This window comes from Mustela nigripes, chromosome 12, assembly GCF_022355385.1.
Source record: "Mustela nigripes isolate SB6536 chromosome 12, MUSNIG.SB6536, whole genome shotgun sequence".
Lineage (NCBI taxonomy): Eukaryota > Metazoa > Chordata > Mammalia > Carnivora > Mustelidae > Mustela > Mustela nigripes.
Window position 1 is genome coordinate 38,423,702 of NC_081568.1, and position 26,431 is coordinate 38,450,132.

General features: G+C 35.4%; 1 long non-coding RNA gene and 1 pseudogene across 1 annotated transcript in view; one reads left to right on the forward strand and one right to left on the reverse strand.

Moving 5' to 3' along the window:
- The first annotated feature begins 5,155 nt into the window (after positions 1–5,155).
- Positions 5,156–7,141, forward strand: LOC132027511 (leucine zipper transcription factor-like protein 1; annotated as a pseudogene).
- An 11,417-nt stretch (positions 7,142–18,558) lies between these two features.
- Positions 18,559–26,431, reverse strand: part of LOC132027770 (uncharacterized) — a 180,894-nt gene continuing 173,021 nt past the window's right edge. Inside the window, exon 3 of the long non-coding RNA XR_009407195.1 lies at positions 18,559–18,716. This is a non-coding gene — a long non-coding RNA (uncharacterized LOC132027770). The remainder of the gene's footprint in view (positions 18,717–26,431) is intronic.

Sequence of the window (26,431 nt, forward strand, 5' to 3'; positions counted from 1 at the left end):
TTACAAGTCTTGCTGACAAAGAGAAAATCCTGAAAGCAGCGTGGGATAAGAGGTTTGTAACCTACAATGGTAGAAACATTAGACTGACAGAAGACTTATACAGAAACCTGGCAGGCCAGAAAGGACTGGCATGATACAATTAGAGCACTAAATGAGAAAAATATGCAGCCAAGAATATTATATCCAGCTAGGATGCCATTGAAAATAGAAGGAGAGAAAAAGCTTCCAGGACAAACAAAAACTAAAAGAATTTGAGAACACCAAACCAGCCCTATAGGAAATATTGAAAGTGGTCCTCTAAGCAAAAAGAGAGCCCCAAAGTAACATAGACAATAAAGAAAGAAAGACAATCTACAAAACAGGGACTTTACAGGTAATATAATGGCACTAAATTCATATCTTTCAATAGTTACCCTGAAAGTAAATGGACTAAATGCCCCAATTAAAAGACACAGGATATCAGATTGGGAAAAAAAAAAAAAAGGATCCATCAATAGGCTATGTACAAGAGACTCATTTTAGACCCAAAGACACCACTAGATTTAAAGTGAGGAGGTGGAAAACAATTTACCATGCTAATGCACATCAAAAGAAAGCTGGGGTGGCAATCATTATATCAGACTAATTAGATTTTAAACCAAAGACTACCATAAGAGATGAGGAAAGACACTATATAATACTTAAAGGGTCTATCCAACAAGAACATCTAACAATTTTAAATATATATGCCCCTAATATGGGAGCAGCCAAATATGTAAACCAATTAATAACAAAATCAAAGAAACACATCAAAAATAATACAATAATAATAGGGGACTTTACCACCATCCTCACTGAAATGGACAGATTTTCTAAGCAAAAGATCAACAAGGAAACAAAGGCTTTAAAGGCACACTGGACCAAATGGACATCAAAGATATATTCAGAACATTCCATCCCAAAGCAACAGAATACACATTCTTCTCTAGTGCACATGGAACATTCTCCAGAATAGATCACATCCAGATCACAAATCAGGTCTCAACCTGTACCAAAAGATTGGGATCATTCCCTGCATATTTTCAGACCACAATACACTGAAACTAGAAATCAACCACAGGAGGAAAGTTGGAAAGAACTCAAATAGATGGAGACTAAACAGCATCCTTCTAAAGAATGAATGGGTCAACCAGGAAATTAATGAAGAATTTTAAAAATTCATGGAAACAAATGATAATGAAAACATAATGGTTCAAAATCTGTGGGACACAGCAAAGGCAATCCTGAGAGGAAAGTATATAGCAATACAAGCCTTTCTCAAGAAACAAGAAAAGTTTCAAGTACACAACCTAACCCTACACCTAAAGGAGGTGGAGAAAAAACAAGAAAGAAAGCCTAAACCCAGCAGGAGAATAGAAATAATAAAGACCAGAGCAGAAATCAATGAAATAGAAACAAACAAACAAACAAACAAACAAAAAAAAAAACCAATAGAACAAATCTACGAAACTAGAAGCTGGTTCTTTGGAAGAATTAATAAAATTGATAAACCCCTGGCCCGACTGATCAAAAAGAAAAGAGAAAGGACCCAAATAAATAAAATCATGAATGAAAGAGGAGAGATCACAACTAACACCAAAGAAATACAAACTATTATAAGAACATACTATGAGCAACTCTACGCCAACAAATTTGACAATCTGGAAGAAATGGATGCATTCCTAGAAACATATAAACTACCACAACTGAACCACGAAGAAATAGAAAGCCTGAACAGACCCATAACCAGTAAGAAGATTGAAACAGTCATTAAAAATTTCCAAACAAACAAAAGCCCAGGGCCAGACAGCTTCCTGGGGGAATTCTACAAAACATTTAAAGAAGAACTAATTCCTATTCTCCTGAAACTGTTCCAAAAAATAGAAATGGAAGGAAAACTTCCAAACTCATTTTATGAGGCCAGCATCACCTTGATCCCAAAACCAGACAAGGATCCCATCAAAAAAGAGAGCTATAGACCAATAACCTTGATGAACACAGATGCAAAAATTCTCACCAAAATTCTAGCCAATAGGATTCAATAGTACATTAAAAGGATTATTCACTACAACCACATGGGATTTATTCCAGGGCTGCAAGGTTGGTTCAACACCCGCAAATCAGTCAATGTGATACAACACATCAAAAAAGAAAGAACAAGAACCATATGATACTCTCAATAGATGCTGAAAAAGCATTTGACAAAGTACAGCATCCCTTCCTGATCAAAACTCTTCAAAGTGTAGGGATAGAGGGCACATACCTCAATATCATCAAGGCCATCTATGAAAAACCCACTGCAAATATCATTCTCAATGGACAAAAACTGAAAGCTTTTCTGCTAAGGTCAGGAACACGGCAGGTATGTCCATTTTCACCACTGCTATTTAACATAGTATTAGAGGTCCTAGCCTCAGCAATCAGACAACAAAAGGAAATTAAAGGCATCCAAATTGGCAAAGAAGAAGTCAAATTATCACTCTCCACAGATGATATGATACTATATGTGGAAAACCCAAAAGACTCCACTCCAAAACTGCTAGAACTTGTACAGGAATTCAGTAAAGTGTCAGGATATAAAATCAATGCACAGAAATCAGTTGCATTTCTCTACACCAACAACAAGACAGAAGAAAGAGAAATTAAGGAATCAATCCCATTTACAATTGCACCCCAAACCATAAGACACCTAGGAATAAACCTAACCAAAGAGGCAAGAATCTATACTCAGAAAACTATAAAGAACTCATGAAAGAAATTGAGGAAGACACAAAGAAATGGAAAAATGTTCCATGCTCCTGGATTGGAAGAACAAATATTGTGAAAATATCTATGCTACCTAAAGCAATCTACATATTTAATGCAATTCCTATCAAAGAACCATCCATCTTTTTCAAAGAAATGGAACTAATAATTCTAAAATTTATATGGAACCAGAAAAGACCTCGAATAGCCAAAGGGATATTGAAAAAGAAAGCCAAAGTTCGTGGCATCACAATTCCGGACTTCAAGCTCTATTACAAAGCTGTCATCATCAAGACAGCATGGTACTGGCACAAAAACAGACACATAGATCAATGGAACAGAATAGAGAGCCCAGAAATAGACCCTCAACTCTATGGTCAACTAATCTTCGACAAAGCAGGAAAGAACATCCAATGGAAAAAAGACAGCCTCTTCAATAAATGGTGTTGGGAAAATTGGACAGCCACATGCAGAAAAATGAAATTGGACCATTTCCTTACACCACACACGAAAATAGACTCAAAATGGATGAAGGACCTCAATGTGAGAAAGGAATCTATCAAAATCCTTGAGGAGAACACAGGCAGCAACCTCTTGGACCTCAGCCGCAGCAACATCTTCCTAGGAACATCGCCAGAGGCAAGGGAAGCAAGGGCAAAAATGAACTATTGGGATTTCATCAAGATCAAAAGCTTTTGCACAGCAAAGGAAACAGTTAACAAAAGCAAAAGACAACTGACAGAATGGGAGAAGATATTTGCAAACAACATATCAGATAAAGGACTAGTGTCCAGAATCTATAAAGAACTTAGCAAACTCAACACCCAAAGAACAAATAACCCAATCAAGAAATGGGCAGAGGACATGAACAGACATTTCTGCAAAGAAGACATCCAGATGGCCAACAGACACATGAAAAAGTGCTCCATATCACTCGGCATCAGGGAAATACAAATCAAAACCACAATGAGATATCACCTCACACCAGTCAGAATGGCTAAAATCAACAAGTCAGGACATGACAGATGCTGGCAAGGATGCGGAGAAAGGGGAACCCTCCTACACTGTTGGTGGGAATGCAAGCTGGTGCAGCCACTCTGGTAAACAGCATGGAGGTTCCTCAAAATGTTGAAAATAGAACTGCCTTATGACCCAGCAATTGCACTACTGGGTGTTTACCCTAAAGATACAAACGTAGTGATCCAAAGGGGCATGTGCACCCGAATGTTTATAGCAGCAATGTCTACAATAGCCAAACTATGGAAAGGATCTAGATGTCCATCAACAGATGAACTGATCAAGAAAATGTGGTATATATACACAATGGAATACTATGCAGCCATCAAAAGAAAAGAAATCTTGCCATTTGCGACAACATGGATGAAACTAGAGTGTATCATGCTTAGCGAAATAAGTCAAGTGGAGAAAGACAACTATCATATGATTTCCCTGATATGAGGAAGTGGTGATGCAACATGGGGGGTTAAGAGGGTAGGAGAAGGATCAATGAAACAAGATGGGATTGGGAGGGAGATAAACCATAAGTGACTCTTAATCTCACAAAACAAACTGAGGTTTGCTGGCGGGAGGGGGGTTGGGAGAAGGGGGTGGGATTATGGACATTAGGGAGGGTACGTGCTATGGTGAGTGCTGTGAAGTGTGTAAACCTGGCGATTCACAGACCTGTACCCCGGGGATAAAAATATATTGTATATTTATTTAAAATTAAAAATTAAAAAAATTCCTACTAAACAATGAATGGGTCAACCAGGAAATAAAAGAAGAAATTATAAAGTACAAGGAAACAGGGGTGCCTGGTTGGCTCAGTGGGTTAAGCCTCTGCCTTCGGATCAGGTTGTGATCCCAGAGTCCTGGGATTGAGCCCCGCATTGGGCTCTGTGCTCAGCAGGGAGCCTGCCTCCTCCTCTCTCTCTGTCTGCCTCTCCATCTACTTGTGATCTCTGTCTATCAAATAAATAAAATCTTTAAAAAAAAAAAAAGTACAAGGAAACAAATGAAAATGAAAACAAAATTGTCCAAAATCTTTGGGATACAGCAAAAGTGTTCTAAGAGGGAAGTTTATAACAACACAGGCCTACCTCAAGAAGAAAGAAAAATCTCAAACTAACTTTACACTCAAGGGAGTAGAAAAACAACAACAAACAAAACCTAAAACCAGCAGAAGGAAGAAAATAATAAATATTAGAGCAGAAATAAATGATACAGAAACTAAAAAAGCAAGAGAACAGATCAATGAAACCAGGAGCTGGTTCTTTGAGGAAAAAAAAAAATAAAATAAAATTTATAAACAATTAGTCAGACTTATCAAGAAAAAAAGGAGAAAGGACTCAAATAAAAAAAATTGCAAATGAGAGAGAGAAATAACAGCCAAAACCACAGAAATACAATTATTAGATAAATAATACAATTATTTATAGAAAATAATTAGAAATACAATTATTCGATAAAAACTGTATGCCAAAAAAATTAGACAACCTAGAAAAAATGGATAAATTTCTAGAAACACTACCAAACTACCAAAACTGAAACAGGAAGAAATGGAAAATCTGAACAGACCAATATCCAACAAAGAAATTAGATCAGTAATGTTAAAACGCCCAACAAACAAAAGTCAAGGACCAGATAGTTTCACAGGCAAATTCTAACAAACTAAATTAAAGAGTTAATACCTATTCTTATCAAATCACTCCAAAAATATAAAAGGAAGGAAAACTTCCAAATTCACTTAGGAGACCAGCATCTACTTGATACCAAAATGAGATAAAGACAATTCTAAAACGAGAGAACTACAAGCCAAAATCCCTGATGAATGCAAATGCAAAACCCTCAACAAAATACTAGCAAACTTAATCCAACAATACATTTAAAAAAATCATTCACCATAATCAAATGGGATTTATTCCTGGGTTGCAAGTGTGGTTCAATATTTGCAAATTAATCAACATGATACATCACATCAATAAGAGAAAGGATATGTATCATATGATCATTTCAATACATGCAGAAAAAGCATTTGACAAAGTACAACATCCATTCATGATAAAAACCCTCAACAAAACAGGGAACATGCCTCAGCATAATTAAGGCCACTCATGAAAAAATAACATCCTTCATGGAAGGATCCTCCATGGATCCTTCATGGAAAAAAACAGCCTTTTCCTTAAGGTCAGGAACATGAAAAAGATGCCCACTCTCACTTTTATTCAAAATAGTACTGGAAGTCCTAGCCACAGCAATCAGACAAGAAAAAGAAGTAAATGGCACCCAAACTGGTAAGGAAGGAGTAAAACTTTCAATATTTGCAGATGACATGATATTATATACAGAATGACCAAAAGATCATCAAAAAACTTCTAGAACTGATAAACAAATTCAGTAAATAGTAGAATACAAAATCAATGTAGAGAAATCTGTTTCATTTCTATATACCAATCATGAAGCAGCAGGAAGAGAAAGTAAGAAAATAATCCCATTTACAGTTGCAACAAAAATAATAAGATATCTAGGAATAGACATGCATCTTGCTTGTTCAAAGAGAGGCTTGGGACTCAAAACTGTAGATTTCTGCTTCCAAGACCTCAAGGAGAACAGGGTGGTGGAAGAGACCTTCACTGTGAAGGAGGTCTCCGAGGTCCTGAGAGGGCTGCAGGCTGTAGTCTACAGTGAGCTGGAGTTTGAGTTCATCAACACAGCCCACACCAGTGTGTTACCTCTGTGGCAGCTTTTCTCACAAGCTAGAAGTGGTGCCTCAAACCACAGACAGATATCTCCAAAGATGAAAACAGAGAATCATTAGAACAAGTTGCAGAATTTGAAAAGGCAGAATTTAAATCTTCAAATAAAAAGCCCATCATAGATACCATGAAGTCAAAATTTGCTCCACTTAACAAGGGTGAAACAACAGAACTTCTGAACAAGGAAACTTTTAAGACTTCAAGAAGAGAATGAGAAAGTCAAGGCTGAAGACCATTGAAATATAGGCAACACATGCATTAGATGAGAAGTCAAAGCTAAAAAGAGAACTGCGGGATTTATAGCCTGACCAAAGAAATTAAAAGGATTTTATAAAGGTCTAAGACTTGAATGACTGGAAAACACAGTAGCTTCTTTAAAGAGTAAGTTTCAGAGGACACTTAATGGCAAGACAGAAAACCAGAAGTCCCTGGAGGAGAATCTAGCAATGGCCAACCATGACCTATTCAGGGTTCAGAAGCAGCTGAGCATGGCTGAAAAGGAATTAGAGAAGAAATTCCAACAAACAGCAGCTTATCAAAACATGAAAGGCATTCTCACCAGGAAGAATGACCAAATCAAAGACCTGGGGAGAAGACTGGCCAAATACAAACCTGAACATTGAAACCTGAAGATTTCTTCTGGAAATTGCCACAATGTGAAAGTACAAGCTGTTTCTTACCTCAGGCATGTATTTTGAAGCAGTCTGTTATAGTCTCTCTCCTTATTTTTCTAACATATAGACTTTGCTTCTAATATTTAGAATTAGACTTCCTATTTCAGGTACCTAATTGAAAAGAGAGGAACCTACTAACTAATTCTAGCCAGTCATCTTAAACTTCTAGAGCTCTAGAGTCTTAGTTCCAATGCAATGAGAATTCTTTATAGTAAAAAAGTGATTTTTAGAGTGGGAACACGAGTTTTATCCTTTTGAATTAGTATAAAGAGTGTATCATTTCAATAACTGTTAAAACTAAATTTTAAAAAATCTGTCTAGTTCAAACTCTAGAAGAGTTTCTTTATGCTTTCTTCCTGAAGTTTTATACTTTAGCTTTTATGTTTAGGCACAGGATCCATTTTGAGTTAATTTGGGGGGGGGGGCGGTATGTAAATGTGTATGTGTATGATATAAAGGTTAAGATTCTTTTTTTTCTTTTTTTTTTTTCATTTTTTCCTCATATCCAGTTTTTCAGCACTGGTTTTTGGAAAGCTACCCTTTTCTCATTTAATTACTTTGGCAAACTTATTGAATATTAATTGACCAAATGGCCTATTTTTTCTGTTTCATTGACCTGCATGTGCATCCTCATGCCAGTTATACTATCTTGAAGTAATGGAGTTTTACAATAAATCTTGAAATAAAGTTGTGTGAGTTCTAAGCTTTTGGTCTTTTCTTGTTTTTAATAATTCTAGGTTCTTAACACACACACACATACATATGAATCAATTTGTGCTTTTCTTCTAAAACGCCTACAAGGATTTTGATTCACTATATCTGATCAATATGGGAAGAACTGACCTTTTTTAACTATTCAGTCTTCGAATCAGGCAGTATATCTCTCCAATTATTTAGTTCTTCTTAGATTTACCTACCCATGTTTGGAACACTACACAGGTTCTGGACCAATTTTCTTAAATTTACTATTAAAATACTCTGTTTTGAGGCCAGTAAAATCAAATTTTTAAAATTTCACTTTCAAATTGCTTATTGCTAGTATACAAATGCAATTAACTTTTGTATACTAACCTTGTATCTAAATACGTTGCTAATTTTCTTTCAAGTCTGGTAAGTACAGATTCCTTGGTATTTTTTCTACACATCTGATCATGTCATATGAGATAAAAATAGTTTTACTTCTTTTTTTTTTTTTCATTGTGTATGCCCCTTCCTTTATTTTCTTGGCTTTTTGCACTGGTTAAGCTCTTCAATAAAGTGATAATAGAAGTGGTGAAAGTGAACCCCTGTGTTTCATTTCCTATCTCAGGTATCAGTTTTTTCAATTTAAGGATGATATGTTTTCATAGAATTTCTTTTCATTTTGAGGGAGTCTCTTCCATTCATAGTTTTTGCTGGATAACTGTACCATAAATGGATGCTAAACTTTGTCAAATATTTATACGGCATCTAGTGAAATAATTTTGGTTTTATGTCTCATTGTTTACATGGTAAATAATACTTACTAATTTTCAAATGTTAAACAAACATTTTCCTGAGATGAATTCCACATGTTGTATTGCCCTTTTTAGACATAACTGGATTCAACTTGCTAATGTTGTATTAAGGATTTTTACATCTATGTTCATAAAAGGATATTCATCTGTAGTTTCCAATTTTTGTAATTCTTTGGTTTTGGAATCTAGGTAATGCTGGCTATGTAAAACGAGTTGGGAGTTATTACCTTCTATTCTATTTTCTGGAGGGGTTAGTATGATTGGTATTATCTCACCTTGAAATATTTGGTAGAGGGAATGCAAACTAGCACAGCCACTCTGGAGAATGGTACAGAGGTTCCTCAAGACATTAAAAATAGAGATACCCTACAACCCAGTGATTGCACTACTAGGTATTTACTGCAAAGGTACAGATGTAGTAAAAAGGAGCAGGAGCACATGCACCCCAATATTCACAGCAGCAATGTCCCCAGTAGTCAAACTGGGGACGGAACCAAGATGCCCTTCAACAGACGAATGGATAAAGATGTGGTCCATATATATAATGGAATATTGCTTAGCCATCAGAAAAAATGAATATCCACCATTTGCATCAAATGAAAGGAATTATGCTAAGTGAAATAAATCAAGCAGAGAATGACAATTATCATATGGTTTCACTCATATGTGGAACATAAGGAATAGAGCAGAGGACCACAAGGGAAGGGAGGGAAAACTGAATGGGAAGAAATCAGAGAGGGAGACAAACCATGAGAGACTATGGACTCCAGGAAACAAACTGAGGGTTACAGAAGGGAAGGGGGAGAGAGGATGGGGTGACTGGGTGATGGTTATTAAGTAGGGCACGTGTTGGGATGAGCACTGGGTGATATACACAACTAAGGAGTCACTGAACACTGCAACAAAAACTTATTATATACTATATGCTGGCTAACTGAACATAAAAATACATATAATACATAATTTTATATATATATATATATAAATACACCAGTAAAGCCAACTGATACTGGAGTTTTCTCTGTAGAAAGGAATTTACTTATTCAATTGCTTTTTTAAAAATTTATTTGTCAGAGAGAGAGGGAGAAGACACAAGCAGGGTAAGTAGCCGGCAGAATAGGCAGAGAGAGAAGCAGGCTCCCTATTGAGTAAGGAGCTCAATGCAGAACTCAATCCCAGGACCCTGGGATCATGACATGAGCTGAAGGCAGAAGCTTAACAGACTGAGCCACCCAGGCATCCCACATTCAATTTCTTTACTAGATACAAGGAGATTTACATTTGAAAATTGTTTTAATTTCTGTAGTATCTGTAGTATTATCCTCCCTTTCATTCCTGATATTTGTAAATTGTCTCTTTCCCCTTTTCCTTGATCAATCTAGCTAGAGGCTTATCAATTTTACTTATGTTTCTAAGCATCCAGCTCTTGGTTTAATTTTTCTCTATTAGTTGTCCATATTCTCTTTGGTTTGTACTCTACCATCATTAATCTCTTTCTTCTACATTGTCTTTCTTTTTTTTTTTTTTTTTAGCTTCAGAAGACAGAAATTTAGATCATTGATTTTAAACGCTTCTTCACTTTAGTGTGAACATTATTTAGCTATAAATGTCTCCTAGAATTGTTCTAGCTGCATCCAACAAAATTTGACATACTATGCCTTTATTTTCATTAAGTTAAAATACTTTCAGTTTCCCTAGTGATTTCTTCCATTCAACTATTATTTTCTGAAGTGTTTAAATAATTTCCAAATACTTACTTAAGAATTTTCCAGGCAATATTTTATCATCAATTTCTAGTTTAATTCTATTGTGGCCAGAAAACATACTGTATGATTTTAATCATTTTGAAATTATTGAGACCAATTTTATGTTCCAGCACATGGTCTTATGGGACATTCCACGTGTGATTGAAAATAATGAACAATCATCTCCTAATGTTATGTGGAGTGTTCTATAATAGAACTCATCTAATAGATAGGTATGAAACTAGATGTCAATGACAACAGGAAAACTGGGAAATTCACAAGTGTAGGGAAATTAAACAACACACTTTCAGACAACCAGTGGGTCAAAGAAGAAATTGAAAGGGAAATAAAAAGTATCTAGAAACAAATAAAATGCAAACACAATATACCAAAATGTATGCAACACAGAAAAAGCAGTTTTAAAAGAAAACATACAGCAATAAAGACCTATATTAAGAAAAATGAAAGATCTCAAATAAAAAACCTAAGTTTATACCTCAAGGAACAGAAAAAGAATAAACTATACCCAAAGTTAGCAGAAGGTAGAAAATAATAACATTAGAGCAGAAATAAATAAAATAGAGACTAGGACAATAGGAAACTGAGAGAAGTTTTACCAAAAAATAAATAAATAAAATTAACAAACATTTATCTAGACTAAGAAAAAAAAGAGAAAACTCAAATAAATAAAATTATAAATTAAAGAGGAGGCATTACACTTGATGCCACAGGAATATAAAAGATCATAAGAAACTACAGTTGAGGGACACCTGTGGGGCTCAGTTAGTTAAGTGTCTGCCTTTGACTCAGGTCATGATCCCAGGGTTCTGGGATCCAGTCCTCTGTCAGACTTCTTGCTCAGCAGAGAGCCTACTTCTCCCTCTATAAGTCCTTAACCTGCTTGTGTTATCTTGCTCTTTCTCTCTCTGGCAAATAAATAAATAATATATTTAAAAAGAAAGAAAGAAAGAAAGAAACTACAGTTGACCCTTGAAAAATGCAAGAGTTTAGAGCACCAACCCTCCTATGCAGTAGAACATTCACCTATAACTTTTGACTACCCAAAAACTTAACTACTAACAGCCTACAGTTGACCAGAAACCTTACTGATACATTAATAGTCATTAACACATCTTTTGTATGTTATATGTATTATATACTGTATCTTTAAAATAAAGTAAGCCAAAGGAAAAAAATATTAAAAAATCATAAGGAAGAAAAATATATTTATAGTACTGTGTTGTTTAAAATCCACATATAAGTGGACCTATGCAGTTCAAACCCATGTTGTCAAAGGGTCAACTGCACTATGAAAAATCATATGCCAAACAAGTTGGATAACCTAAAAGAAATAGATACATTCCAAGAAACATAACAACCTATCAAAACTGAATCATGAAAAAGTCGAGTATCTGAACAGACCAAAAACAAGTAAGGAGATTGAAGTAGTAATAAAAAAACCTCCCAAAAAGAAATGCTTGGGACCAAATGAATAATTCATTGGAGAATTCTACCAAACATATAAATAAGAATTAATGCCAATCTTTCCAAACTCTTTTAAAATTAAAGAAGAGAGATTACAAGTGATTTTACAAGGCCAGCATCATCCTTATACCAAAGCTGGAAAGAACATCACAAGAAGAGAAAATTACAGGCCAATATCCCTGATAAACATGATGAAAAAACATCAACAAAATAATAACAAACCAAATTCAACAATATGTTAAAAGGATCATACACCAAAAATAAGTGGGATTTATCCATAAGATGCAAGAATGGCTCCACATATGCATATCAATAAACATGATAAACCACATTAACGAAATGAAAATTAAAATTATATGATCATCTCAATAGATGCAGAAAAAGCATTTGACAAAATACCACATCCATTCATGACAAAAACTCTCAATAGATTAGGTACAAAAGAAATGTACCTCAACATAATAAAGGACCCATATGATAAGCCCAAAGCTAACATCATACTCAATGGTGAAAAATCTAAAAAACTTTTCCTCTAAGATCAAGAAGAAGTCAAATGTGCCTACTCTCACCACTTTTATTCAGCATACTATTTGAAGTCCTAGCTAGAGCAATTAGGCAAGAAAAATATATAAAATTAATCCAAATTGGAAAGGAAGAAGTAAACTATGTCTGTTTGCAAATGACACGATCTTACACACAGAAAACCCTAATGACTCAAGAAAAAAAAAATTAGAACTAATGACCAAATCAGCTTACAAAATATTCATACAAAAATCAACTGCATTTCTATATACCAACACTGAATTATCTGAAAAAAAAAATCAAGAAAACTATTCCATTTACAATAGCATCAAAGAGAATAAAATACCTAGGAATAAATTTAACCAAGGAGACCAGAGTTGTACACACTGAAAAATCACATGACATTGATGAAAGAAACTGAAGAAGACACAAAAAAATGGAATGATACCCCATTCCTTTGGAAGAATCAACATTGCTAAAATGTCCATACTACTTACCTAAAGCAATCTACAGATTTGATGTAATCCCTAACATCCAATGGCATGTTGACAGAAATGGAAAAAACCAATCCTAAAATCTGTATGGAACCACAGGAGACCCTGATTAACTAAAGAAATCTTGAGAAAAAGCAAAGCCAAAGGCTTTGTCTCAACTACTACAAACTCTTATCTCTCTTTCCTCAATTTAATGAAACAGGCTTACTTTTTTGGGATCTCCTTCCTGCACAGTGATCCAGAAAGTGACAAATAGGTAAAAAAATCAGAGACATCAGACATTCCTTTCCTTAGACATTAAGTTTTGCACTAAAAGCAAAACTTTCTAATTGTTTACAGCAGAATATGAATATCATAAATAACAGGCTGAACCTTTGGCAGCTTACTCCTAAAGAGGCATTCATTTTGGGATGCTGGCTGGCTCAGTCGGTGAAACATGTGACTCCTGATATCAGGGCTGTTAAGTTCAACCCCCTTTTTTGGGGGGAAGGCGGGTATAGAGATTTCTTAAAAATTAGAAAATATTTAAAAAGAAAAAGAGGCATTCATTCTTGGGGTCACACAAATGTAAGGTCAGAACCTTTAAATTTTCACCCTAGGCATCCCACAAGTTCCAATCTTAACAAATAAAATCACATTGGGGCACCTGGGTGGCTCAGTGGGTTAAAGCCTTTGCCTTTGGCTTGGGTCATGATCCCAGGGTCCTGGGATCAAGCCCCCCATCCGGCTCTCTGCTCCGCAGGGATCCTGCTTCCTCCTCTCCCTCTGCCTCTCTCTCTGCCTGCCTCTCTGCCTACTTGTGATCTCTGTCAAATAAATAAATAAAATCTTAAATAAATAAATAAACTCACAAAACAAAGTGGGAATTATGGAAAATACTTATAATATACATGACAAACCAAGGAATGGTATTGTCATATTTAAGACTCTTATAGATATAAAATAAAGGTATAAAGATAGCCAAATTGAAAAAAAAAAAAAAGAAGTGAAGTCATTATTATTTCATCATGGTCAGAAATAAGACTGTATATTTAAATTTTTGATAATTTATGCCAATACAATTTCAAGAAATATTGTACCAATTTAAAGTCTCATTGACTATACTTGAAAGTTCCCAATTCTCAACACCTTCACTTCACTGAAGACAAGGGTGTGTGCTGTGCTTGAGTAAAATGATAATAATTTGGAGTGGCTCCTTTGATGAGTTAGTACAAGAACTGACAAAGTATGTGAAAATTTAAGTTGATAATTTGGCATTTAAATTGAAAATCTTCTACAAATTTTCAGAAGCACTATTTTGTGTGATTGTATCACTTCTGGCAATTAAGCTGTGGGAGCATAGGCAAACATTTGAGTTGATTGAAGGTTTGCTGAATAGATGAGTATCAGCAGGGCAAGAGGGCAATATTATTGAGAATGTTGACAGAAGAGAGTTTTAAGTCAGAAATCACCCTGAATGGGGCACCTGGGTGGCTCAGTGGGTTAAGGCAGAGGCCTTTGGCTCAGGTCATGATTTCAGGGTCCTGGGATCAAGCCTCACATTGGGCTCTCTGCTCAGCGAGGAGCCTGCTTCCTCCTCTCTCTCTGCCTACTTGGGATCTCTGTCTGTCAAATAAATAACTAAAATCTTCAAAAATTAAAAAAAGAAATCACCCTGAATGAGGTGCAGTACATAATTAACTTTTTTCCCAGAGAAATTTAACTACACCGATCATATAAATAGAACTCAGTATCAAAGACAACTTATAACTAGTGTTTAGAAGTGATAAGACAGCACTGTTCCTTCATACTTGTCTCAAGTTTCAATGATCTGATGGCAAATGTTATCATATGATCACATATTTCATTAAATCTTTGCAAAGGAAAACTGGTTCACTACTATAGAGTCATCACTTGGATTCTGGTTAGGTTACATTTAGTTAATAAAGAAATAAATAGCTGAACTCTGTTTGCCTTTTATATCCCATTCTCTTTGCCAAATACTCAAGGCATAGGGAGGGTCACTTCAGCACAAACTTGCAAATTTCCAGAATAAGTGCTGATTCTGTAATCTCTTGTTGTGTAATCAGACTCTGGAGAACTACCTTGTGAGAGTTAAGACTGCTTCTCTCAGCAAAACTTGCCATTTGCTATTGCAAAATATAACTGAAGACAACTCATAATTTGAGGGTACATAATTAAGGAAACTCTTAAAATGATCTTCCTGAAAAAGATGATAGACCATGATCCACCCTCACCTACACCTCAGTTCCTTTAAAAAAGTCAAATCACTTTCACATGTAGGAAATTATTTCTTTGAGATGCAGCCCAGCTGTTCCTTCTCTAATATAAAAACTGATCTTTGATGGAATTGCTCTCTGCTTCATCCCATCTAACTTTCTTTGGGATCCTTCACCACTCACACCTCAGATGGAAGCAGAGATGTTTCCAAGGGTTGCTCACACTCTGGGTCTAATCAACTTCTCTACAGGGGAATAAATAAATAAATAATAATGTCTTGTCTTTTATTACTCTAAGAGAATATGCTTCCTTGTTGGCAATAAACACAATTCTAATTGTTTAGGGACATTCCTATTTGTCTGTGGCCCTTCTAGTTGGAATACAATAAACTGCACTGAAATAAAACCAAGAGGAAAATTGCAACTTGGATTAGACTCTTCCATACTCCATTAAGATCTCCCCCTACTCAAGCATATTTCAGGCTAGGTGGTGTTTGCTGAAACTGGGAAAGGTAGGAAAGAAAGAAGGGGTACTAGATAATGATAAAATTTCTTGTTCCCAAGCCATGAGCTCCCCAAGGACAGTAAGTTGACACAGTCTGTGAAAAGGATTTTCCAAGTGGAGGATATGGAAGGGTGAATATATGAAGGAACTTGGGTTTAGACTGATAATTAACCCAGGTGTCTGTGTTATCTGTTACTATGTAACAAACCACCCCAACACATGGTTATCTAAAATAACAGCGATTTGTTCATGATTCTTCAAACTAGGGTTAATCACAGCAATGCTTTTGTTGTTGTTGTTGGGTTCATCTAGAATCTGTCTCTCACACATCTGTGATTTGTCTGGAGGATTGAATGAGACTATAAAATCCAGACCTCACTCATGCCTCTGAGACTTCTTTTATCAGTGAATCTCTATAGATTCTAAACATTAAAGTTTCTTGCAATCCTCACTTTTCCTCTTTCCCTTTCTTACCTTGTTTAATTTAGAAGAACTATCTCAGTTGGGGTATTTTTTTTTCTCTTGTATACTCTCAAACTAGCCTGTACATTGCTCCCCCCCACCCCTGTGCCTGCATTAAAGTTACACTGCATTAAAGCTCTCTGCATCCTCACTCCCCACTCACCCTATTCCTAATTCAGACCCCATCCACACCTCCATTGTCAAACACATAGAGTGGACGGTTAGTTGCTGATAAGCAGAGTCTTCTTGTCCACAGTTTCATTCCCAGTGTCTGGCACAGTGCCTGGAACAGAATAAGTGGTCAATATACTCATTGAAGATAACTAAATAATAAAATCATGAACTGAAAGTAAAAATAAAAATTGCATTCCACTTCACTGGAATTTCCACAAATAAGTAACATAAGTCATTCAAGGGAATATAAATTCCAGGGGTTGGAATGATGAGTCATTACAGTGAGGTAATGGCAGTATTTTTGATAAATCCATTGCTTCATAAGCATGCATCCAACTAAAGTAGGTTTTCTTAAGAAAAAGAGAATCATTACAGAATAAATCATTTAATAAAGAGATATGAAGCAATAATACCGAGGTACCGTTTTTCACCAGTTCTAAGTATATGAAACACCCTACGAAATTATTTCAGGCCAAAGAGATCTTTTCTTATCTAAGTTTATTTTAACCATTTATGTGATCATAAAAGAGTCTTTAATTCTTATTTTCTAGGAATCACAAGCAATAAATGTAAAAATATGCTTAGTAAAAGAAGGGAAAATAAGTGGTTACTGTTCGATCTCTTAATCTCTAAACCCACGAAGTTCTCACAGAACTCCATGTTTTGTACCTGCAACTCTTCAAGCCAGCGACATCTTTACCCACTTGACTTCTATTCTTTCTTCAAAATTCAGCTAACTTGTTATCAATTCCAAGAAGCATTCCATAAATCATTCCAACTGCATTAGGTGACATCCCACATGCTCCCCCAGTATGCACTAGCCCTTTCTGTATAGTAACACATCATCAAAATTATATGGTTGCTCACCCATTAAACTACAACTTCCTTGAGTACAAGGAAAGCAGACACTCAACAAAGGTTTGTGGAAGAAAAAGTGGATGAGAGGAGGAATTAACCACTACATTCTACATGAGGGCATTGACAATCACCAAACAAAAAGAGAAAGATGGCTGGAGTCACCACTTTCACTCATCTTATCTGAGGCAGGACATTATCTAAATGTGTCTGAATATTTTTCTGCACTCTTCCATCATCAATCATGACCTATGATTCTATATTCTTAATAAGTGACTACATTAGGGGAGAGGGAGAACAAGGATATAGGGAATGAGAAGAGTGGGGAGTCTAGAAAGGAACTGTTTTCTCCTAAGTAACATTACTTCCAAATTTTAGCAATGATAATAAATTAACATTTATTTTTTGAGGATTTCCATAACATACACTGTGCTAAGGATGTCCTAGTATTAATTCTTTTCTTCCTCACAACATGACTAACCGCTAGGCCTGCCTGAGGGAAAAGATGTTCAGTCATTATTGCAAAGGGACATAAGCTTGGATCAACTAGATGACATATATTAATAATAAATTTCAACCATGACACTATATGACTCCAGTGTCACTGAACAATTCTAGAAAGGCAGCTTCTTTATCTTCGTGCTAAGATCTGTCCTCTGAATCTAGTAATAACAACTATAAAAGTACTGTCAAAAGACTGGGGTTATTATTCTATTATTTCTTAATGATATTTTTTATAACAAACACATCTTCAGACTTTGAGTTCTATTTGAGACAGAAAGTAAATTTCCCTGCTGAAATTTTACTCTATTTCCATTTTAAAAAGCAACACTGAAGTCAGATGTCTATCCAGCTGTCACTGTGTTATTGGTAGAGCTGGACTAGAGAACATGGCCTGGAGTCAAAAGGCCACTCCCTCAAACTTAACTGAACTTACAAACCAGTTCCTGGAAAAACAACCAGTTATGGAACTCTGAATGCTCTCCTGGTCAACCTCTACCTCTCCACCTCCCCTTCACTCCTCCAGAAAGGGCTATCTTATGCTTATTTGTTCACCCTTTTCCCAAATAAAGGGAGCACCAGGGTCAGATACATATAATTTACAGAGTCCAGGGAAAAAATGCAAATGTTGGGCCCTTTTCTCAAAACCAGGGGAAGGATGCTATTGAAGACAGTAATATATTGAACTCTTCTCTGTTCTTCTGAAACCTCATTCTCTACTTGTCATGGGGTTTTTATATACTACTTAAAATTATTATAAGAAAAATTAAAATACAAAATTATTAGCAATGCCAAATATCTCATAATGATCACTACCAAAAATTACTTTGATCCATCAGCTGGCAACCTGAGTAAGACATTTGGAAATTCTGTTGAAAGCAAAGAATTAGAAATAACTTACTTGCAGGAGCACCTCGGTAGCTCAGTCAGTTAAGCATCTGCTTTCAGGTCAGGTCATGATCCCAGGGTCCTGGGATCAAGTCCTGCATCAAGCAGGGAGCCTGCGCTTCTCCTTCCCCCTCTGCTGCTCCCTCTGCTTCTGCTCTCTCTCTCAAATAAATAAAATCTAAAAAAAAAAAAAAAAGAAATAGAAATACCTGACTTGCAAAATCTATTACATATACATTTGTCATTCACTTTCTCACAACCAAGATTTATCAAATTACTATTAATTATATGTATTGCTCTTTCAGTTAGTAGTCTCATATAACACGATATGCTCAGAAAGAATAAAAAATCTGAATTATCATTCATTTCAGTACATTTTTCCAATATAATTTCAAAAGTATAATATTTGTATTTCACATGCATTAAATACATATTGATATATGTTTGGAGCTGCAGACTTACGATTTTTATCATATGACTTATGTAGAAACTCCCCATTATGTAACTTAATTGGCAAAACCAGTTATGGTTGTCAAGTCATTTAGTTAAGTCAGATTCATCCTCAATAAAAAAAAAAACTAACTTTATTTTTGAGTTAAAATAAACATTTTAATATGAGTTTTATAAACTATAAAACCATGGACAAATAAATTAGAGATTATATTAAAAAGGCAGGTTACTAAAAGTAATAAGGTTAAGATTATTATAGTATAGGTCTAATGTAATAAATGTATATTACAATTTGTTATAATTTATAACATGTTATTAAAATATTAATATGTTCTCATTACTTAATTTGTAATAAAGGTAAAATTTTGTGTGACTAAATAATGTGTTAGTCATTATTTAAGGAATCCTATAAATTTATGTGTTTGTGCATCAAACCTCAGTGTTTGGCTTTGAGGAATAATTTAACAAGAATTATTTCTAAAAATAAGAAATGGGGGTGGCTGGGTGGCTCAGTCAGTGAAGTGGCTGGCACTTTATTTTGGCCCAGGTCTCAGGGTCCTGAGATTGAGCACCATGTTGGGCTCTGTGCTCAGTGGGGAGTCTGTTGGAGGTTTTTTTCTCTCTCTCTCTGCCTCTGCCCCTCCCCCTGCAAACACACTCTCTCTCTCTCAAATAAATAAATAAATCTTTAAAATAAATAAGTAAAATAAAAAAGAAATAACTAGTAATTTAGTTATATATTGTGATCAAAACTTATATATGTAGTATTAAAGAGAAAGGTATATACAGTACAGTTTAAAACTGTTGAGCACCTGGGGTGGCTTAATTGGTTAAGTGTCTGCCTTTGGCCCAGGTCATGGTCCCAGGGTCCTAGAATCGAGTCCCACATCAGGATCCCTGCTCAGCTGGGAGTCGGCTTCTCCTTCTTCTTCTGCCCCTACCCCCTGCTCATGTTCTCTCCCTCTCTCATGCTCTCTCTCGCAAATAAATAAATAAAATCTTTTTTAAAAAATAAAAGAAAAATAAAACTGCACACCTTAAAAAAAAATAATAAATCTGTTAACACAAATAGATAGCATATATTTTTTTCTTAATAAAAGACTGAAAATGTAGAATGAGTATCATTTAAGGTTAGTATGTTAAATGAATATCAGTTGTTAAGATATTAAATGATACTCATTGTTCCATAGATGAAATAAGATAATTTAATAAAAGGAATAAATATTTTATGATAAGACTTGATATAAAAATTTTAACTAACATATTAAATAAAAAACATTAAATCTCAAATAAATCATGTAAGATTTTAGTCAAGGTATCTTAAGTATTTCTGGTAGCCTTTTTCTTTTAATTAACATATAATGTATTATTTGTTTCAGGAGTACAGGTCTATGATTCATCAGTCTTATATAATATCCAGTGCTCATTATACCATATACCTTTTAAGTATTTTATTTACATTAAAATAAATCTTCATCAGGGCGCCTGGGTGGCTCGGTGGGTTAAAGCCCCTGCCTTCGGCTCGGGTCATGATACAGGGTCCTGGGATCGAGCCCCACGTCGGGCTCTTTGCTCAGTGGGGAGCCTGCTTCCTCCATGTGTCTCTCTCTCCGCCTGCCTCTCTGCCTACTTGTGATCTCTGTCTGTTAAATAAATAAATTAAAAAAAAATAAATCTGCATCATTAACATCTCTAGTTTTGGCTATTTAAAGATGCCTTCCTGTCTAGTAATGTCACATCCTACACATGAAAACTGAAGAATAGTTCAAAAATAATTGCTTAGATTCCAAGATCCCTCATGGGAAAATATGTTCCACAAAAGTAGGGGTCTTTGTTCTGCTTCCTGATATATCTCTAGTGCATAGAATATGCCTGACCTTTGTTAGCAAGTCAAAAGGACTGTACTTGTGATGAGCACTGGGTGCATGGAAGTGTTGAACCACTAAATTGAACACCTAAACTAACATTACAATGTAAGTTAACTGGAATTTAAATTAAAACTTCTTAAAAATTTGTTGTAAGGAGGGGCACATGGGTGGCTCAGTGGGTTAAGCCTCTGCCTTCAGCTCAGGTCATGATCTCAGGGTCCTGGGATAGAGCCCCGCATTGAGCTCTCTGCTCAGCAGAGAGTCTGCTTCCTCCCTCTCTCTCTGCCTGCTTCTCTGTCCACTTGTGATCTCTGTCTGTCAAATAAATAAATAAAATCTTTTTTAAAAAATTTTGCTGTAAGGAGAAAGGATGTCTTTAAACAGTCAATTTGTTATTTCTCTGGGATTAATTTTTAGCAGTGAGATCCTGGTTCTCCAGGGTTATAATTTATTTACACTTTAGATTAATAGAAATAGCCATATTTTTAAATAAGTTAAATAAGTACCAACCTATCTATAAGGCTGTATCAATCTATAGTCCTTTCAGCAATGAATTATAGTTTTCTCACATCCTCATCAACACTTGGTATTTCACTAATTTAAAAATTTTGTTGCCAACCCAATAAGCAAAAAAAAAAAAAAAAAAAAGCATCTCATGGTGGCTTAAATTTGTTTGTTATTACTTAATCATGGTAGTCATTATCTTTATATATAATAGCTATTTGTATTTATCAGCAAATTATCTTTCATGTCATGTTCAATTTTTAATGTTTTCAAAATCAGTATTATTATTGAGCTTTTATATATTTAGTCGCTACAAATCTTTTTCTGCCTATATTTTTAGTCTTATTTTGTTTACAATTTATTTTGTGATATATACATTTTAAGTGCTACAGGGTGAATGGTACTTCTCTTCTCCCCTTTCCTTTCTCTCTACATTCCCTTCTTTTGGATTTATAGGACTGAATCTTTGATTAGATGGAGAATACAGGGGCGCGTGGGTGGCTCAGTGGGTTAAGCCGCTGCCCTCCGCTCAGGTCATGATCTCAGGGTGCTGGGATCGAGTCCCGCATCAGGCTCTCTGCTCAGCAGGGGGCCTGCTTTCTCTCTCTCTCTGCCTGCCTCTCTGCCTACTTGTGATCTCTCTCTGTCAAATAAATAAATAAAATCTTAAAAACAAAAAAGATGGAGAATACAGACAATGATTGTGTAGGAGTAAATAATTCATCAAAACTATATATACAAGATTATCAATATTGTCAAGGGAAAGTTTTATCTTAGCTGTTTTCAGAAGTTGGAGCACTTAAGACCTCCACCAGCAAAGCAGAACTGAACCTGAAATTACCTTGCTCTTAACCCATCTACCCTACTCCATGGAGGAAAAAATGCAAGTGAAACTGATTGACTGGGTGCTGGAGGGTTGCAGAAGGTAAAAAGAAAGTGAAAGAAGTGAGAGGTACGTGACAAAAAAAAAAAAAAAAAAAACAGGAAGGTATAGCAGAAAGAGGGGTGGTGTTCTTAATGTCCTACAAGGAGACATATAGATGCTGATCAACTCTAGCTGTTGATTTTCTTTACAAACTTAGTGTGCTTGTTAAAAAAAAACTTGTGGCTAACCATTAAGAGTTATGACATATTATTACCAAACCATTTGGAGGAAAAAAGGAACAAAGAGAACAAAATCACATAAAAAGCAGTAAAGAAAAGAAACACCAAGAAAGCATAAAAAAAGAAAACCATAAAATATAATTGCAAGAACATATTCCAAATATATTAGTAATCATGATAAATTGCCATGGGTTAAATCCATGGATTAAAAGACAAAGATTTCCATACTGGGGAAACATTATAGCCATATATGATCTTTTTCAGAGATCCAAGTATAAAGAAATAACTCAGCGAGTTTAAAAATAAAGAAAGGCAAAAGGGTATTTAAAACAAATACTAACAAAAGATGGCAAATATAGTTTTCCATAATGGCGGCACCATTTTGCATGCTCACAAGCAACATACAAGGGTTCCATTTTCTTCACATCCTCACCAACACTTGCTTTTTACTCCTTGACAATAGCCATCCAGACAGGTGTGAAGTGATCTCACTGTGGTTTTTTCATTTATCTGATGATTAATGACATTGAACTTTTTTTCATACAATTGTGGGCCGTTTGTATGTCATCCTTGAAGAAATGTCTGTTCAGGTCCTTAGCCCATTTTTAAGTCAGGTTATTAGTTTTCTGCTCTTCAGTTGTAAGAGTTCCTCGTATATTCTGGAGATTAATCCCTTATCAAATATGGTTTACAAGTATTTTTTCCCATTCCAAAAGTTATTTTTTTCACTCTGTTGATTGTTTTCTTTGCTAAAAAATTTATTAAGAAAGTATGTTTCATCAGTGCCTGGGTGGCTCGATCAGTTAAGCATCTGCCTTCAGCTTGGGTCATGATCGCAGGATCCTGGGATCGAGTCCACATTGGGCTCCTAGCCTGCTGCTTCTCCTTCTACTTGTGCTCCCTATTGCTATCTCTGTCTCTCTCTTTCAAATAAATAAATAAAATCTTTAAAAAGAGAGTGTGTGTATTTCATGTTAAGTAGATCTCATATTAAGTAGATCTATTCTTACTGCAATAATATAAATTTAAAAAAAAGAATAGTAAAACATTAATATGAGATAAAATAAATTCAGGATAAAAATCAGTAAAGATTTTATATTAATGAAATATTAAATCTACTAAAACTTTAAGGTCATGGATATTTGTATTCCTGGTAGCCTTTGAAATCAAAATCTTAGAAAAAATACAAATAAAAATTGACTGATAACCACAGTAAGAAAGTTTTAATACATGTATGTTTAAAAATTACTTCACAAGGGGCACCTGTGTGTCTCAGTCAGTTAAGCATCCAACTCTTGATTTCAGCCCAGGTCATGATCTCAGGGTCCTGGGTTCAGACCCCAGGTTGAGCTCTGTGCTTAGCAGGGAGTCTGCTTCTCCCTCTGCCCCTCACCCTGCTTGTATCATTTCTCTCTTTTTTTTCCTCTCTCTCTCTCAAATAAATAAATAAAATCATTTAAAACAATTAATTCACAAATGAGGATATAGAGAATTAGTGATACACAATTAAATTGCTTAATCTGTAAATTGCTACAGAACGTTGTACCCAACAAACAGAACATGTGTTCTTTTCAAATACGTGAAGCAGGCACAAAAATTTAGCAAGTATTAAAAAATAAAGGAAATGTTGATAAATCTCCAGGGCAGATTAATTAATATGCAAGCATATTAATTTATTGCAATCCAATAAAATGCTATTGAAATCCAGTAACATAAAATCCAATTAAAATTTAAAACTAATTTAATTTTTTATAAATAAAATAAAAACTAACTTAAAATGTAAAACTAATGATATGTTGGTTAATTGAACATAATAATAAAAAATAGATTTAAAAAATTTAAAAGTTAATATGAAAAGATAGCAACCCAAAAGGTAACAACAAAAGGTCAGTAGCAGTTCCAAAGCACCAACCAGAAAAACCGAAGTCTTTTAAATAGCTTTTGGATTAAAGAAGAAATTAAATGGAAGTTTATTTATTTATTTATTTTGGAGAGAGAGAGGTTGCAAGCAGGGAAGGTACACAGGGGAGAGGAGCAGAGGAGAGAGAGAAAGAGAATCTTAAGCATGCTCCATGTCCACTACAGAGCCTGATGTGGGGCTCGAACTCACAACCCTGACATCATGACCTGAGCCAAAATCAAGAAATCAAGAGTTGAATGCTTAACTGACTAAGCCATCCTCAAATGCCTCTCAAATGGAAGTTTTAAAATATTTAGAAAAAAATTAATATAACAGACCTATATACCCAAGTGCAGGAAAGCAAATGCAAGGTCTAAGGAACTGGGGAAGAGGAAAAGGCAGAACAGATGAACACTTAACAAACATGTCTGCTACATAGCCACACTGATACTCAGGAAAAAAATGCACTATTGAAGAAAAAAAAATTGCTCAAAGCAAGTGACTCATCCTCCATCTCTGGAAGGTAAGCAACAATCAAATAAGCCAAAGAAAAAATATAGAAGTTAACAAAATTTAAACAAAAAATAGATGAAGTGCACAATAACAAATATATTAGCAGAATTATCAATAAAATCAAAAGCTGATACTTTAAAAAGATTAATACAATATACAAAATAAAGGTTACTAAGTTTTGAACAAGGAAAAAAGGAGAGAGAAAAATATATAAGCAACCTACAAACTGAAAAAGGAACATAACTACAAATATAGAAATTTTTAAAACAAAAAAAAGCTCCGTCCAACTAGGTATCAATAAACTTGACAATCTAGCAGAAATTAATTTAGATTTAAATCAGAATGTTAAAATGGGACACTTTTGTTTCAGTTTTGGTGGAGGTTCCAGAAGGCAAAAACTGAAACAGATGCAAATACTCCTAATTGCCAAAGTGAGGTGCTAAATGACTTGTGCAGAGCCTGCAATACATGTCTGCAGCCCGATACCAAAGAGAGGCTTTGAAAGGGTTGAAACTGTTAGAAATGAAAGGGTGTTGGCTCAATGGCAGTTCCTCCTCCTACTCCATGAGGAGAAGTGGAGTGCTACCTGACTCACACTTGAAAGTAGATTTGAGTTGCAAAACTGAGAAGTTACTGCTTTCTTGCCAATGGCAGATTAAAGATGTGTAATTCCTGGAAACCAAATGAGAAACCTGAAATAGAAATGTCATGGTGGAGTGAGTCCTCTCAAAAAGGTTCCCATCACTATGAGTTTCCTAAAGCTGTCCTAACAAAGTATAATAAACAGGGTGCTTAAAAAATAGAAACGTATTCTCTCCCTGTTCTAGAGGCTAGAAGTTTGAAATCAAGGTGTCAGCAGGACCATGCTTCTCCCGAGCCTGGGGGAGAGTCTTTCCTGGCCAGTCCCAGCTCCTGGTGGTGGTCATCAATCCTTGGTGTTTCTAAACCTGCAGTTGTTCACTACAATTCCTGTTTCTGCCATCACATCCTGTTTTTGCTCTCCCTGTGTGTTTCTATCTTCTCCTCTTATGGACACCAATCATACTGGATTAGGATCTGCTACAATGAACTTAAGTGAATAACATTTGCAAAGATCTTATTTACAAATAAGGTCATATTCACAGGAGTCAAGATTTGGAACTTCAACATACATTTTGGGGAGGACACAATTTGGCCTATACCCGGGGGAAAAAGCACATTTAACAGATGATATAACCCAGCTGAGAACAAGAGCCTTCCTGAGTCAAGAGAGATGCACTAGGGGGCCCTGCAGTGTCATCTCTAAAATTCCTACAAAGCACCCGGGGACAAAGTTCCTCTAGCAGAGGAACTCAGTGCCAGATTGCCACTATGTCCTGAAAGTATGACTTTCCTGCCCCTATCCTTCCTGCACTTTGCAGGAGCCAACACTACACAGAGAAATGGGAGCAGAGGAAAAGAGGAAGAAGGCAGGGGAACCAGAGAAGCCACCAGCCCCTCCTTGGTTCTGAAGGCTGACTGAAGCAGGCCTAAGTTAGGGAGAAACCAAGCTTTAAGTTGGACTGAGGCCCTAAT